The sequence below is a fragment of the Solea solea genome, chromosome 1 (assembly GCF_958295425.1).
Source record: "Solea solea chromosome 1, fSolSol10.1, whole genome shotgun sequence".
Classification (NCBI taxonomy): Eukaryota; Metazoa; Chordata; class Actinopteri; order Pleuronectiformes; family Soleidae; genus Solea; species Solea solea.
In genome coordinates, this window is record NC_081134.1 from 6,782,539 (window position 1) to 6,799,633 (window position 17,095).

The 17,095-nt window shown below is 39.3% G+C and overlaps 1 protein-coding gene across 2 annotated transcripts in view; it reads right to left on the reverse strand.

Annotated features, from left to right (window-relative positions):
• The window catches only part of tnk2b (tyrosine kinase, non-receptor, 2b), a 46,517-nt gene extending 30,306 nt beyond the window's left edge, over positions 1-16,211 (reverse strand). Inside the window, exons 1-3 of one of the 2 annotated variants that reach the window (XM_058645939.1) lie at positions 15,930-16,211; positions 10,408-10,432; positions 9,862-10,056 (exon numbers count right to left, since the gene is read on the reverse strand). The gene's annotated coding sequence lies outside the window, so the exon portion shown is untranslated. The remainder of the gene's footprint in view (positions 1-9,861; positions 10,057-10,407; positions 10,433-15,929) is intronic. The other variant, XM_058645852.1, reaches the window with a different exon arrangement.
• Positions 16,212-17,095: the final 884 nt, after the last annotated feature.

Sequence of the window (17,095 nt, forward strand, 5' to 3'; positions counted from 1 at the left end):
TGCAAGCTGGAGTTTCTGTAAATGGGGAAACCAGATATAAAACAAAAACATTGAGCATGATTTGGACTAGTAGATAAAACATAACCAATCCTTGATGGCAAGATCATGTTCAGAAAATGATTCCCTCTGCTCTTAGATGAGTTAATGATCACAACCAGAACTGACCGTATAGTTCTGGCTGTTTAGAGACTCTCAGTGCAACATGTTCATCAAAGGTCACACTGTCAATAAGAGCCGTCATCCCCAGATTACAAATTACTTTGTCTAATTTGTTTCAGAGACACTGAAGCTCAGTATCCTGGATATAATCCCTCACTCATGTGAGACAGAAAAACAAAGAACAAAGAACTATAAAATATAAAATAACAACAATGCAAACGGATATGAATTGAAGTGATGTAAATGCTGCTGTTAACCTCCCCCCGATGAAGTCAACATGCTCCATAACAGGCTTTATGGCAGTTCACTATAATAAGAATAGGGCATTGTTGCATGATTTTTTTGGTTTTACATTGTGTAGACGTGCAGATTATAAGGATGTATTTCGACATGTTCCTGACTCGCTGAACTTCCACATTTTTAACATCCTCTACCAACTGTCACACTTTGTTTTTGTACTGGGCGGTGACATAACTGCATGTTATGCACTTTTTCCCACCTATTGATAACTTAAATTTATTTTAGAATGTGGAAAAATAACCCTGTAATATACAAATGCTAGGACTATAACATGTGACCCCAGAGGTTTTGTCAGCCAACTTGAGTCAGGGGAAAGGTAAAGTTGAGCCTGGTAAAAAATATAAACGCCTTCTCTCTCCTCATGATGGACGGCATGGAGAAGCAGATCAGACAGGTTGTGGGTGTAACAGTACAGAGTTCCCAGCCCAAACATCAGTGGTTCTTGTAACCCTCCCTCCCGAAGAGCATTTGAAGTCCTTAAAGATTAAAATACAGACTCCTGGGTCCTGTCAGTCTCTTTACGACTGTTGGTGGGTCGACTCTGGGGGCAGGAGTAAGCTTTTGAACAGGAGCAGGATGAAATCCCTGATGTCTACTGTTGATATAGAGCTCATAGCGTGGAAATATAATCAAGCTGAGATTTCACAGTAAAGCAGAAGAGGTCACGTGTACTGTATCTATCTGTGTGTCTATCATGGCGCTTACAGAAACTTTATTGCAAATATGTTATATCTGTATTAACAAGAGGATCAAGGGCTAATAAATAAGATGTCAAATATTATCTACCACTAAATAAGGCTGACCAAAAAAAAGAAATCACAAACAGCTGGCCGCCATTTTCAAATCGCAGGAGGCGAAGTATGTCTTAAAGCCAAAAAGTGTGAAATATTGCCATTTTAGATTAAATATTGTCCTGACCTATACACATCATACTCTATAGACTGAAGAAAACATCTTTGTTTCTCACAGATGTGCACAGATATCACACAGTAATCATTTTAAATATGTTAATAATTATGCAAAAAGTACCACTCCCTCTCGATATCACAAACCATATTGCAAAACGCAATTTCAGTAAAAAACAATCGCAATTGGATATTTATTCAAAATTGAAACGGTTTTAGAAAAGCACAAAATACAAAGAAAATACAAACCCGATCTACTGGACCACGTGAGTACTATTCATCACCCACATAGATAAACACAGGGCCCCAAAAAATGCAGGAATTCCACATTAAAAATGATTAATGAGACAATCAGAAAAACTCCATGTTTAAGTGCAGGCCTTCTCTTATAGCCATCACGCCTAACCAGAGGAACTCTTGATAGCATCATTGTGGTTACTTTCTCCTTATGAGACACAAACAAATTTAGCAACTGTTGTCACATCCTGTAGCTTGCACAGTGACATCAAGGAGCAAACGTTTGCGGAGCTGATTTGTAACACAATGATCCTAAGTTATCCAACACAGAAGAATTTTTTAATTGGACGTCTTAAAAACCACATCAAGCAGCGGAGGTTTCATTCCTAACCCTGCAATTCCCTACCAGAACTCATTACCCTGTCAACACAACTCAAGTTGTGCTATCCCTCCCAGTTCATACATCCTGAAATCCAAGACATTTTGTTTTCACAAATATTGCACCAGTAAAGAGAAATGAAAATTAAAATTAGAGGAGATGCTGCATCTTTACATTCAGCTTCAATAAGTTTCACATATTAAGAGTATGTTCCTTGAGCTATACTTCAACTTAAAATATGTTACAGACCTGATTTTCCACATGAATCCTCTTTAACAACCAACACCAAAAAAGCTTTTCTTCTTAAAAAGCCACGGAAGCAACACCAACCACAAATATCTACTCAGAGATTAGCGGTGTTGATTCAGCCGATGACTTCACCTGAGAGTGAAAAACAGCAGACATGCGCCCAGATGATTCAGAACCATATGAAAGGAGACGTTACGTTTGACCAATGACTACACTACTGCGCTGAGGTCAGTATTCCTGAGAAACTGTTGACAGTAAAAAAAAGTCATTGGCCAGTGAGGAAGCTGATGTAGCTGTGGTCAGGGTGTGGACTGTGGAGAAAAGGTACAGTGTCTTCCTCACTGTCGATCATAAACTGCAGCAAACAAGGTTTGAGTTGAGGAAATCTTTCTTGTGTGTCGTTACGCTTTCTCCTAATTTCCTGACATTGAATTAAGGCTCTGCCCTCATGATATTTTTTTTAATTTCCTGCCAAATTAAGCCATTAAGTGCCCAAATTGATGATAATAATGAACGATAAAGACAAGAAAGAAAAAATGCAATGTTTCTCATGTTTCTTAGTAGTAGTCCTGGCTTGTATTTTCCAGGCCCAGTATAAACAGAATTATACACCTAATCACAACTGCAGGCTATAAAAATCAAAATGTATTAATTATAAATATTATTGGGTATACTGTAACTGTATGTGTAAATCTAATTATTTTTGATTAATTGTGATAATTATAATTATCATTATTATGATTATTATTATTAGTAGTAGTATTATTATCATTATTATTATTGTTATTATTAATTAAGTGTTTTAGTTGGTGTAATTGACTCACTGGCCTGGGGTGGGTGGTTAGGGCTGAATTATTAACTGTTTTGAAAATGCAGAAGCTCCAATTCAGGATATTTATTATGCAGCCCATCTGACTCTGAGTCTATACTTAACTGTCAATGATTTTATATGTTCATACCGTCCTCCAGTCATGCTCAAGTCGTAAGCAAAAATCCCATCTTCTGTTTTAGTGTCAGAGATTGTTTACAGAAAGGACCTATTATTTTTCATTGGAATTATTGTTTTTTTTATCACTTTTTTATTATTACGAACGCCACATCTTTTGTGATAATTGTTCTGTTTTTGATGTTCCATGCCAATTAAAAAATAACATGTTGGAGATGATTAATATAGGTTGTCATACTATATATAATAGTGAACTGAAGCTTAGCCAAATTAATTGCAATATATATTACAGAGCAAAGTGTTATGTCTAAAGTTGTGAACCTTACAAAAAGTGATACGAGTTGAACGTTGTCCCCAGTTTGACTGGGCACAGAGTCAAACCTACAGATTTCCATTCACCATGGAACATGCAATATTTCATACGGAGTTGTCAGGGGAAACATTATCCTTCAGCAAATCCTCTCATATCACCCCTTTCCTAGAAAGATTTCCACTTCAGCTGAATCGGAGGGGAACAGGCACGTCCACTGTGAACAAAGGTATGCGACAAAGAGAGGGATGCATGTTTGCTTTTGAATGAATGTGAGAGAGTGAGAGATAGATATACCCCTATGCTGTATAATCCTCAGCTTTCAAGCTGTCTTTCTATAAAGTGTTGAAGGGACACGTGAGCATGTGAGCGGTGTTGGCTTTCCCTCATCCCTGCAGGCTAAACAGGTGAGATTTAAGAGGGTGACCTAAAGCCTGTGGAGCAAAACCAGGCCACGCAAAATAGCAGAGGACAGGATTAGGGAAACAGGGGAATGGGATGAGGGTCCTACTTAATCTGTGTGTGCATTTGGGCCAAGGTCACAGGTGAAGAGGTATGCAAATCATCAGAAGGTAAAGCTCTCTTTGACTCAGTGCCATCTAGATGCCCGTCATATATTAAGCAAAGACTACTGGTCCTCGTCAGGACCAGTAGTCCCCGTGGAGACCAAAACTTGAGCCTAATGAAGCTGAGCCTCATTTCTGAGGACCTGGTTAAGTTAAGGTTAGAATTAGGCATGAACTAGTTATGATTAAGGTTAGGGATAACGCTTTGTTTAGGGTGTCCAAATAAATGGAAGTCAGTGTAGTGTCCTCAGAAGAGTAGCAAACATACACACTCATTCTACCCCTCAGCTCACATGCCTGGAATCACAGAAACATTAAGACGATATAGGATACAACTATGGTGCAGCCAAAACAACTTGATGCCAAAAACTCTCCATTCAAAGAAGGCTTACAGTAAAAAAGAAAGCAAATGTTGCTGAAATCACAAACAGTGTAATTACTCTAGCTGCCAGCGGGGGGAGACAGAACTTTCAAATTCCAAAATAAAGTTTAACACTGGAGAAGGTGATTCAGAAGAGTGATTCAGCAGCGGAGAGAAAACGCTGCAGGATGCTGCTCAAACTAACGCCAGGTTAAATATTAATAATTGTCTGGTAGGTCTGTGTGCACAGTTTCCAGAAAAACAATCTATTTTTGGAAGAAAGAAATATCTCCCAAGAAGTGATGCAAACAGTTTATCCTTTAGTTTGTCAGTTAGAAAAACATGCCAGTTTACTTATTTCACTCCACACACACACTCTCTCCCTCGCCAAAGGAAAAAAAACATACTGTAGATATTACTGTGTAGGATGTTCAATCATAACAAATCCCTAGTTTGTGGATGTAGATGTGTACTTGATCATGAGTTTTTGAGATATCTGTCCAACGTGAAATGAAAATAAATTTGATGTGGTTTTCTTATTGTGTAAAAGCACGTGTGGGCACGGAAGTGCGTGCGGCAACACAGTCTCTGCAACATACACTGATGAATTGCATCATCATGTGGTAAGTGTAAGAGTTAGGTCAATGTGTAAGCTGCTCTTCTGGCTTCCTCTATCTACCCAGAAGGAGTGTGACTGAGCAGACAACAGAGATAAGAGAGAAAACAACACATTGTACCTTGTAGCCAAGTGTGTGTGTGTGTGTGTGTGTGTTGTATGTTACCTCTTTCCTGGTATAAACACTGATCTTGTCAGGACTAGTAGGCCTTATGGAGACCAAAACCTGGTCCTAATGTGACAGAACCTCATTTCTGAGGAACTGGTTAGGTTTAGGGCTAAGATTTAAAAGTAGTTATGGTTAAGGTTAAGGTTGTGCATGAAATGGTTATGGTTGAGGTTAGGTTTAATCCTTTGTTTAGGCTGTCCAAATGAGTGGAAGTCAATGTAGAGTCCTTAATATATAAAAGGAAAGAGATATTTACATGATTAAAAAAAATCGAAATCCTGATATAAACAATACATCTATGCGTTGGCGCTCCTGTGATGCGTGATGCAGGGTCCACAGCATGGCCTTCTCCACTCCAAACAAGCAGAGCTGAAAGCCAAACCAGCTATTAGCACATATGAGCTGCTGGTCTACTGCCAATTTATTGGGCATTTGTGTTGCTCTGGTAAACCAGAACAAGGGATTTCATACACCTGAATTCACAATTGAACCTAACAAGTGTTGAGGGGGCAGTGGATCAGCCACTCCTGTGTCCCTGCAAGCTAGAATCGCCAGTATTCTTTGTATGGACTGTGGTGTGGGAGTCATTCTTGTGGCATATTTCCACCTGCTCTACTCGCCTCGCCTCGGCACAGCCCGACACGGCACGATTAGGTTGCATCTCCCCTACAAAAAAGTACCTACTTAACGTGGGCGGAGTCATTACTGCACAGCTGAGTGAAACTGTAGTTTCAACTTATCTACAATTCGGCACTGTTCGGCTTGATTTCTGTCTACACGTCTCGGGGGTACAGCCTCCTACTCCACAGACTACAGCGGCAGCGGTCTGTGATGCCGCTCGCGAACGCCGGCGCTGTCCCTAAAAACTCCACTTTAACAGACTCCTCTGTTAAATATAGAGATTTCCCTGGTAGTTGTTGGAGATTAACCCACGTTTTTAGGATTGTTCAGTAGTTTTAAGTGATCTACAGTTCGGCGCTGTTCGGCTTGATTTGTGTGTGGGACGTCTGACCAATCATCGCATAGTACCTACTCAGCAAGGTTTTGGAACCTCGCCTGAGCAGATACTAAAAATAGTACCTGGTACTAGGTAGTATGCTAGTGGAAACGCTACTTAAACCGTGCCTTGGCATGGCGAGGCGAGGCAAGTAGAGCCGGTGGAAACGCACCATTGGTGACACATGACACTAGCCTGTTGCTGCTGCCACTGTTGCTGGTAATAGATGCATTAGATCAGCCGCATAATATCAATCATTGTTCACTATTGTATTTTCTAAAATCGTCACTATACCTTTATCATAGACGTTTTTTAATATCATCATATAATTGTACGTTTATATCGCCTAACAGCCAGATTTTAAAATATCTGAATGTCCCTTTTATGAAGTAAAGATGCACGGGTGGCAGACACGTGACATTTTACAAAAGTTTCTAGTTTGAATATAATGACTTTTGGATTGACGACACATACACACCCAAACAAAACCAGAGATTGGCTATGTAAGAGGGAGAGCTCATAGAAATAACAATGACATGAGGTGCAGGTGATCCATATTCAGTTTGAGCCAGATTGTGATTGCAGGGCTCGTCACAAGTCCATACTGGTCGTTTATGAGAGGTTTATTTTTCAGACAGTAGAGCAGAACTTAAATTTAAAACTCAGAGAAGCTCTCGTCTTTTAGTCTCAGTTACCAGTGTCACAAGGTGATCTATTACAGAGTCACTTAATCAGGAAACCTAATGCGTTAACAACCCAGCTAACATACAATACAGCAGGAAGTGAGAGACAGCACACCTGTCGGCCGGGGGTGATGGTAATGCAACACCTCTGTATTTCTGTGAGGGAACAGAAAATGACGAAAATATAGAAAGAGGAACAGCAGTCAACGGTGAAGGGAATACTAAGAAAAGAGAGAAGAAACAGACAGAGAAGCATGTGGAAACTGGTCTGCTAGTGGACTGATGGTGGAGTAAGAAGTCTGGTGCAATGGGGGTGTGAGTATGGTGTGACAGCCGGATGTAAGTTCAGGGTTAAAAAAACACTGTCCTCTCACCCCCCACTCCCACCCACACACACACACACACACACACACACACACACACAGGTTTCCTCGGGCTCTCTTTCCTTCTAGTTCTCCTCTGTCAGTCTGGGCCCCCCAGGCCCTCCAAGCATTTAGAGACACTCTCCACAAAAAGCACAGTCACTGGACAGTGTTCTATTCTGAGAGCTTCCTCCCTCCTTCCCAAACTCCACTCAAGTCCCTTTTGCCTCATCCTCATACGTTCTCTGCCCAACTTTCTTCCCACCATCACTCTTTATTTTACTCCTGCATGACACTGAATCACTCAAGGACACAAACGGCATTTGTATCTTCACATCACGACACATTATGAAACCTAAACTAACCGTTAATCACAAAGACCTTCAGAAACTGAGTAGGAAACTAGGATAGTATCTTTCACAGGATGCCAATTATTCTCTTTCTATTGAAAGGGCAATTATTATATTTTGGAAAAAACAAATTGGACCTGGGCTGGTGTATATAAATGTGTGTTTCGCCACCCAACAGCAGTTTCCAGAACTTCACATTACAACGGTAACAAGAGGGGAAGGTCATCAAGGTCACATCTTCACCAACATTGCTCATATAAAAAAAAAGAAAATGAAAAACACTCAGTATTTGTTTATTTATTTGATTATTTTTTTTATTTTCCAAATAGTGGTATTAAGTATGTCGAAGTTACACTTGAAGATATAATATGCACCATTTCTGCATTCAAATGTTAATATGTTATAGATTTAGTTAAGTAATGTACTTCATATTATTAGCCAAAACATCTACTTTTTATTGACGTCATCCACTTAACCATCTTTGCTATAACTTCCAGGGCGAAACACCCGAGTACAGAAGAAATACAGTATCTGGTACCCATGATCCCACGGTGCTGCCCAACGTCATCAAACTAGGTCCTTTGTAATTGCTTTGAATGAGAGGCCGTTAGCAGCAGAAATGACATACTGTGTGTTTAATTACAGTACGAGACAGACATCAGACCTTTGTAGCGAGGACTATACTCTGTGGCAGAGGAAGGAGGCTTGACCTGACCTTAACAGTTCTACGAGATAAGGATCTTTAACAAGGCTGTCACTCCTCCTGTCCTCAACCCTGCTCCAATTATAGAGCCATTTACTGAGCTAAACGCTGATGGTCTGCAACTGATAAGTAAAACAACCTGCATTCGCTCATTCATCATCTGTGTGTGTGTGAGTGTGTGTGTTCTTGTATGGGTATCTTTGTGAGGACCAAAACAACTTAAGTGAGTGCACCTACTCACAAAATGCATGTGTGTACACACACACACACTACTCTAATGAACCTCAGTGGTTACCATTGAATAGAAAATAAATAAATCATGGTCATAAAAAGCTGAATATATATATATATATACAGTATATATATATATATATATATATATATATATATATACATACTCTTGCAATTTCTGCTTGTTGCACTTCTGGAAACCTCATTTCGTAACCCGAAACTTGTATTTGAGTAATGACAATAAAGTTGAATCTCATCTCATCTCATGAGGGTGACAGGGGACTGGAGCCAATCTAAGCTGACATACTCTGTTTCCATCATGGTACAGTTTTGGTTTGGTACAGTACGGACATCCAGCACCCTTTTTTTTCCTGATTGGTTTGTTTCTCATACATTGAGCTCTGTATGAGAATAGACTGTAAGTGTTTGCCTCACTTCCATGGGATATTTACAAAGACCGCACAGGAGTGACATTTTCTCCAATCAGAAAAACCAGTCTAACTGTACCATACCATTTTACTCTGGTACCACAAAGGAAGGGTACCAAAGAATGGAATCATTGTGGCCAGTTATCAAAGGAAACACAAAGAAATATGTACTGTACTGTCATCATAGGGCTAACATACAGAGACAAACAACCATTCATTCTCACACTCACACCTACACTCAAGTTTAGTGTCCAATTAACCTCTGCATGTTTTTGAACTGTGGGAGGAAACCGGAGAACCCAGAGAGGACCCACGCACACACGGGAGGAATATGCAAACTCCACGTACACAGCAAGGCCATCGGTCTGAACAGGATCCAAACTGGCAACCTTCTTGCTATGAGGCAACAATTTTAGCCACTGCACCCACATCCATTTTCTGTTTTTAAATGTATGATTGTGCAACAGTAACAGTAGTATCCTGAACTCACCAGCATCACGTCATCCCCTGTGTTTGCTTCTCTGCATTTCAAAGGTGAATAGCTCTCATTCAGGCAAACTATGAGCTTCCTGCTCATAAGAAAACACGGCGACTGTGTGGCATGATCTCACGTATGCATAACTTACACACACACATACATACATACACACGCACACGTCACTTATTCCCCTCACTGAGACCTTAAAAACCAAGTCTTAAAATTCTAAGTTTCCATTTACAACATACATCTGTATATTCAGGGTGAAGTTAAGATAATAAGTCATGGTTTTGCAAGATATAAAATATACTTGATATCAGATATTTTAAATGACAAGCAATATGAATCAGAACAAATGTTTAACCCAGCCATAACATGTAGAGAATACAATACAATAACACATTATCATTGCAATATTTAAATTATAGGAACCTGGTTTTGTCTCCTGGTTTGAGTCCACGGTCCTGTGCGACACTGGAGAAGCTGCTCTCAGGTTGATGACATAAGGCCAACCACATGCAGATGAGGCCCAGAATCCATGGCACTGCGAGACAAGCTCACACTTCCATGATTTCATCTCCATCCATTGGTCAATACAAGCCCCGCTGGAATGCTGAAAAAAACTGCCTGAAAAACAACAACAGAAAAAAAAAAAAGTGTGAGATTTAATAGCCTAAAAAGAAAGTAAAGAAGCATTTTTACATTTCAATAATAATCTATTCCAGAAAAAAGTGTAAATTATGTTCCCATTTTAAGGAAAATATATGATAAAGACATGACAAAACATGACTGACAGCTGGTACTGCCCGAACACACCAGCCTGGTGTGTTCAGTTGTCAACATCGCAATTCTGGAGGCTTCAAAACAGGAGTTCAGATTTAGCCAGTTGCCACTTGAGTCTGATCCATGGTCATAGACAGGTTTAAAAGGTTTATACAGAAAATTATGTAATTTCTCAGGATGATAATAATGACTTACTTCTTCTTTAGATACCGACAGCAGTCTAGAGTAGAACAAAAGACAAAATAGTCAGTTATCCTGATCTGATATCTCCAAAAAAAAGTCTACTCTCTATTTAACAAAACAAAATGTAAGTACATGATGAGCCAACATATTGTTTAACCACATTAGTGGATTTTTGAGTTCTTACAAAGAAATTATATTTCAAGTCCCATTTCAAGGCAAATGAAACTGTGTCTTTTACAGAGACGTTCTGCTTCACTACCAAGCCTTCAGCAACAACCATCCACCCACTCACACTCGACACACATCACCACAGCGCTGACAACACCTGAACTGGATTAACCACAGAGACACTATTGCAAAACTGAAAAGTGAAACCACTCTCGCAGTAGGATTCTGATATGTTTGATTAACAGTTAATTAATGATAACTACAGACAGAAAATATGAAACTTATGAAACTTTGGTTTTACTGTGACCTGCTGAATCAATAACCTATTGAGCTGCAACCGGAAGCAGCTTCCAAAGCTGGATGTAAATTTAACTTGACATTGTTCCAATCCAGGTCTGTGGGCTGGGGTAGAAATGCCTGAGGGGCCCTGTGCAGGAGAGGGCAGTATGAATGAATCAATGCGATTCACACAGACACACACGGACACAGTCCACCCACCACCTAGTAAAGTAGCTGACTGGAGCCTACAGTGTCAGAGGAGAGGTTCACAACAAGGAGAAAGACCGAGCCATTCTTCCACCCTCCATACTCTCCACAAATGACTCCTTTGTCCGTCAGAAAACAGACTATGTACGTAGCTGAAGAGTGCGAGGTTAGCATTCACCACAGAAACACACACTTAAACATATACAAGCTGAAAAAAGGTATGAACTGTAAACAAACATACCAAACCCAGCTTTTAAATCACACAAAAAAACACCCAAGCATGTCATTAACTTATCGACATGCACCACTCATGTATTTGCAACGGAAGCTAAAATAGTTAGCAACATCTTTTCCTATTGACAGCAATCTGTTAACATGCCAGAGGGAGACATCATGTGACCACGGTGGATTTTACATTTTGTTATGCAACACTCAGTCCGTGGGTTGGACAGGGAGGAGAAGGTGGTTCATGGCTGCTGCCCCCACCATGGCACATAAAGACAAACAAACACCACCCTGTCCCTGGAGAGTGTACGAAAGGCCCAAAATAAACTACTGCATGCACACAACTATGAAGAGAGGCCACTTAAAACACTACATGTTCAAGAAGTGAGGTCAGCTAATCCGCTACAGAGCAACAAAAGAACTGTGTTTACTCATATTCTCTAAGGAGTGGATTTAATGTGATGTTAGTTGTCCTATTACGCAGTTACTGGGCAGTGAGGATGAATCAGCACCTCCAAGTCTGAGGCCATGCTTTCTCCAACATGGTGGATTGCTGCCACTGGGGTGAGGTTGTGAGTTTTGGTGACTTTCGTTGTTGTTATTATTCTGCCTCTGTTTAAGTTCGAGGACATTATTTGTATGCTCTGCCAAGCAAATCTATCAGACCTGGTTGAGGGAGCATTTGTATGTGTATACCAGTATCGAATTAGACTTGTGTCAATATTTTCAAACAACACTTTTCACGAAGCGAACAAAAATGCAAAAAAATGAGCCTCAAAATACACAAATTGCAAATAAAATATCAATTTAATCATTCAAAAATATTGTATTTTATTTGTTTGAAAATACACATGGTTTTTGGTTGGCGATTCTGGCGATTTGGTTCAAGTTTTGGAGTGACAGCTCAATGGCCGGAGGTACTAGTCACAGGCTCGGAGTTTCAATTGTAAGTATCTAACGTTTGTCAGATTATAAACTTTAGATACTCACAATCTAATGTCGACAGGGAAAACCTGGGGGAATGAGTTCCAGACAGACAGCAACTCCGAGCCTGTTAGTCACAGGCTATCCATTGAGCTGTCGCTAAAAAATAAGCATCTTCATTCATACTTCATACATTAAAACTTTTAGTTTTCAGTTTCTTATGTATTGATAGACTTTCAGATAATGTACACAAAAATGAACAGTTGTCTGTAACTGTGCACATTTTCTGAAAGCATACAAATATTAATCATAGTAGGCTCAATTGTAGAATTGTCTATGTTCAAATCTGTGTTAAATGATAGAATTATCATAATAACATCATGAATTGCAATAATTCGGTGAGGGTAATCGTGACGGCAAATTGTCGTCCTCTGGACACATCAGACTGTGAGTTTTTATATCCCATTTAACACAGGAATGCTCATGGTGTCTGTGGAGACAGGGACGTTTGGTTTGACACCATCAGCTGAACTGTAATGGTGTTTTAAGGTCGCACAAGGTTGATTGGTCCATCACTTGAGTCGACACTGAAGTACCTCAACTAATATAGATCATGGCTTCAAGGCCAAGAACTGAACATTAAAACATGAATGAAAATAAGATATAAGGTATAATAGTAGGGCAGGTATTGGCTGTGTTAGTTTTAGCTACAATGGTTGTTAACTAATCTTGTTGTTATGAGATTTACAGGGACACTGAATGATATACAATAATCATGCTATTGTGTGTGTATAAAGGGGAGGGACTGGCAGGCCAGGACAACTACTGTGTATTCTTCACAGGGGACAAAGGGAAGCTGCTCTTGTTGGGTCATTTGATACAGCACAGTACAGCTCTACTTTCTCTGTCAGTCAGTGAAGAAGAGAGTGAAACACAATATTGCCCATCAGAGAAGACAGGAAGTCACGTAGTGGCACACCGACAGAGGTGTGAGGTACTTAATCGAGACTCGCGTGCAAACATGTGGTGATGATTTTATGCAATGTTACATTTTTCATATACATTTCCTAATTAAACACACACATGCACTGAAGAGGGAAAGCAACACATCATTGTCTTTTGTGTGTCGCACTAATCCACCTGTAGACCCACAACTAACTACTGGCATATTTTTATCTACAGTACAAGGCCAACTTGGGTTCATCATCTTATCTATGGGCCTATATATTTAATTAAAACGGTGGAAACTATGGCCCTTCCCTCCCAGGGTGTGTTTCTATTAAATGTTCTGATGTATTAGGCTGACTGCTCCACTTTGCTTCTCCTTTTGCTTGGAATCATTTGCGAAAACTATTAAAAGAGCTGGATGTTGCTCAATAAACTCAGTCAAATATGGCTGTAAACATTTTCCAAAGACGTTGTCCTGTTTGATCACTGAATGATGACTATTTTATTATGTATATTTTGATATTTCATGAATCTGTGTTTTATTCTCCCTTTATAGAAATTGTTATGTGCTGTGGCCTGTCTTCACTAGGAAAACTCTAATAAAAGAGACTTTTCATCTCAATGGGTTGAATAAAGGTTATTATAATAATAATAATTGGTCATGGATCATTGTTGTATAGGTCGCAAGTGTATAGTGGCGTTTTAAAAATACACTAAAACGTCATTTTAATAAAGTACTACCTACACAGCTAACAGTGGAGGTTCTACCTTTTTTTCAGACTTTGACTTTACAGGAGACATTCATTATTGGTTTATGTCTTAACATGATATAAAGATTATCTGAAAAAGAAAAGCTTGCGGCGGCACTGAACAATTTCCTGGAAAAGACATCTCATCCCTGGCTGTCATTCTTAATTACTGACTTGAACTTGTTGTATAAACTATAGCTGGAATTGTTCTGACTCATCATTCATCAACTGTGATCTTTCAGTGATCTGGAACTCATTGAGGAAGGAGGTGCAACACTAACGCAGATTGTGACATCCTGTTGGGAGTTGGTACTGCCCATATTTGGCACTATAGCTCCCTGGGCACCAAGCCAGTACTAACAGGCAGTTTCCTCTCAATTAACCTTACACGTCCATTCACCTTCATTAAATGTTTATTGCCAACATATTAGCTTTGTATCTGATTGGAAGACCTGTTTTGCATTAATTTGCTACTTTATTAATTACACCATTAAAATGACAGAATGTGGGAGTGATGATTGTATAGATGAGTGATTCTCTCCATATACTTGTATAGGAAAAAATGATATTCAAAATAAAATACAATAAAGACTGGGGCGGTTTGAGACTGCTTATTTTTACATTAAAATGTCAGTACCAGTAGTAAGACCTGCTGAGTTTGTTTTTCATTTTATACCGCAGTATCCTGATTAACCGTGATGATTTTTGTCGCTAATAATCGATTAATCGTTTGGTCCATAACATGTCAGAAAACGTTAAAAAAATGTGGATCAGTTTTTTTCAAACCTGGAAATTATGTTTTTGAATGTCTTGTTTAGTCCACAAACCAAAATGATTCACTTGATGACACATGATTTCTTTGTTATATTGAGCAAAAAAAATTAAGAAAATATTCACATTTCAGATTTCACATTTAGTAATCTATTAATAATCAATTAATCGAGCAATTGTTTCAGCTCTGCAAAGCTTGTCATGTTAATCCCAATCAGAGCTGCAGTACTAGTAGGGCTTAATCATTGTCAAATCAAAATCAAAACAAAAACAATGTGAACTTAAGGGCAAAGCCTATTATTTATTAAGTGAATGAAATAAGTACTTTATAAGTACTTAGTACTCTTATACATTAATTAACACAGTCACAGCTTTTGTAATAATTATTCTATTTTTTATAGATCTATGTACAAAACGAGTAACGACCCGTGTGGTGTTTAGCAATGACAATGCTAATTTTAAAGAAACATTTGACAAATTCATCCTGTGGGCCGGATTGGACCCTCTGATGGGCCGGTTCTGGCCCGCAGGCCGTATGTTTGACACTCCTGCATTAGCAAGTAGTTGTTGATATTTCTTATTTCTGAATCTATACGACGAAAAAGCACCGTCAAACTCTCGGCCCGCAGGCCACATGTAGCCCACCAATCAATTTCAAGTGGTTATAATGTTATGAGTTTTTTCTGAGTTGTTATTGTTGTTGTTTTTAATAGATTTATTTTGCATCATAAATATGTTTATATTGTGAACTATTTATCGTTCCATATATATACATTGTTCCTGAGAGTCAGACCTTTCAGAATAAAGTCAGAATTCTGAGATTAAAGTTTCAGGATTCAAGGTTTGATTTTATTTACTTTCTTTCAAAAAACACATGTATTTTATTTTATGTATTAAATCGTTCAGCCCTACACCTCGTGTATTTAATTATTATTATTTACTTTTTAAGCAGATGTTGTGGGCAGGTTACGTGGGGGAGTGAGTGAGGTTGCAGTAGTGTGTGTTTCTCAACACAGGTAGGGACAGCAGCAGCTCTCTCTCACCTGCTGGCTGCTTCCCGTCATACAACAACAGTAGCAACAGTCTCACAAACTGAAGAGCACAACGTCCCACGACACGAACAAGCGGTACAACAGTACAAACTCAGTATGGAGATACAGACGTAAAGAAGTGTTTCATTCATGTTTACTGTAAGTGTGTATGTACGTGTGTGTGTGTGTGTGTGTGTGTGTGTGTGTGTGCAGCGAGAGAGCGCCTACCTACCTGTCAATCACAGCTGCTGTCACTTGTTGTCACCTCCTGTTCCGGTGTTGTCTCTCCTCCAGCGAACAGGCTACAAAACTAACACGTCGTGACTGACGGTGTGTGTGTGTGTGTGTGTGTGTGTGTGTGCGGTGACGTGAAGGGTCGCGGCGCAAGGCAGGAAAACAGCGGGTTCACTTTGCACCTGCGGCCACAGCTGAACGGTTCAATGGACCAGCGCGGGTAGCACGAGCACTAACTGTCGGGGGGTGAGAGTGCTAAACGAGGCTGCTGACGTCACTAGTGTGCTGCCAAAGATCGTGTTGTACCGCGGAAGATGCGTCACTGCAGTGCGGGAACACGAAGCTGGCTGGGACTGGAAGGTTTTCGCTTCAGCGATGTCACTGCATTAAAAACTACTGTAATTATCCATTCTACTTTTCATTTGTTATCCAATAATCATGTAACATTTCATCAGAATTATATATATATATAATTCTGATTAATTAATTAATTAATCTAATTACCAAGAAAAGTAACATTAATGTGGGAAGCAACACTGATTTTTCTTTGTGGCTTTAACTTTAACAGTATATGGTTATTTTTTTCTAAAAGATTTTTGCTACAATTTCTGTTTTGTTTCTTTACATTCAATATATCTTGTCATTGTGCCATGTTCAAATGAATTTAACTAAAAATAGAATACTGAAAATTGAACATTTACACATTTCCTCAATTAAGACTTGAGTCAGAATAAGACACTTTCTTTGTTAACAGTATTTCCTTTACCTTAACCTAAGGCCATACAAACCTTGCATAAATCATAAGTTTCATAAGCAGTACCTATATGCAAAAACTAGTTAAACTGAATTAAACTAGCACTGTAACATTTCCTCTTGATGCTACAGATTGTCACAACATATGATTCAAACCAACATTCAGACAGACTTTTTTCAAGTTGTTCATGTATTTATTTACAATTCTCGTTTGGTCAAAGTCCTATTGCCAAAAGCTTATTTTTTGTGGGCTTATGGTTCTGTGCTACAAGAACTCGCAGCAAAGTGAGACGTCTTTGCTTCATCACATCTCTGCAACACAATTAAACATTCAGCCCACTCTTAAAGGGACACGCCACAAGCTTGCCTCACTACTACGCTCGCTGGCTGCAACCTCAACGAACAGGTGAG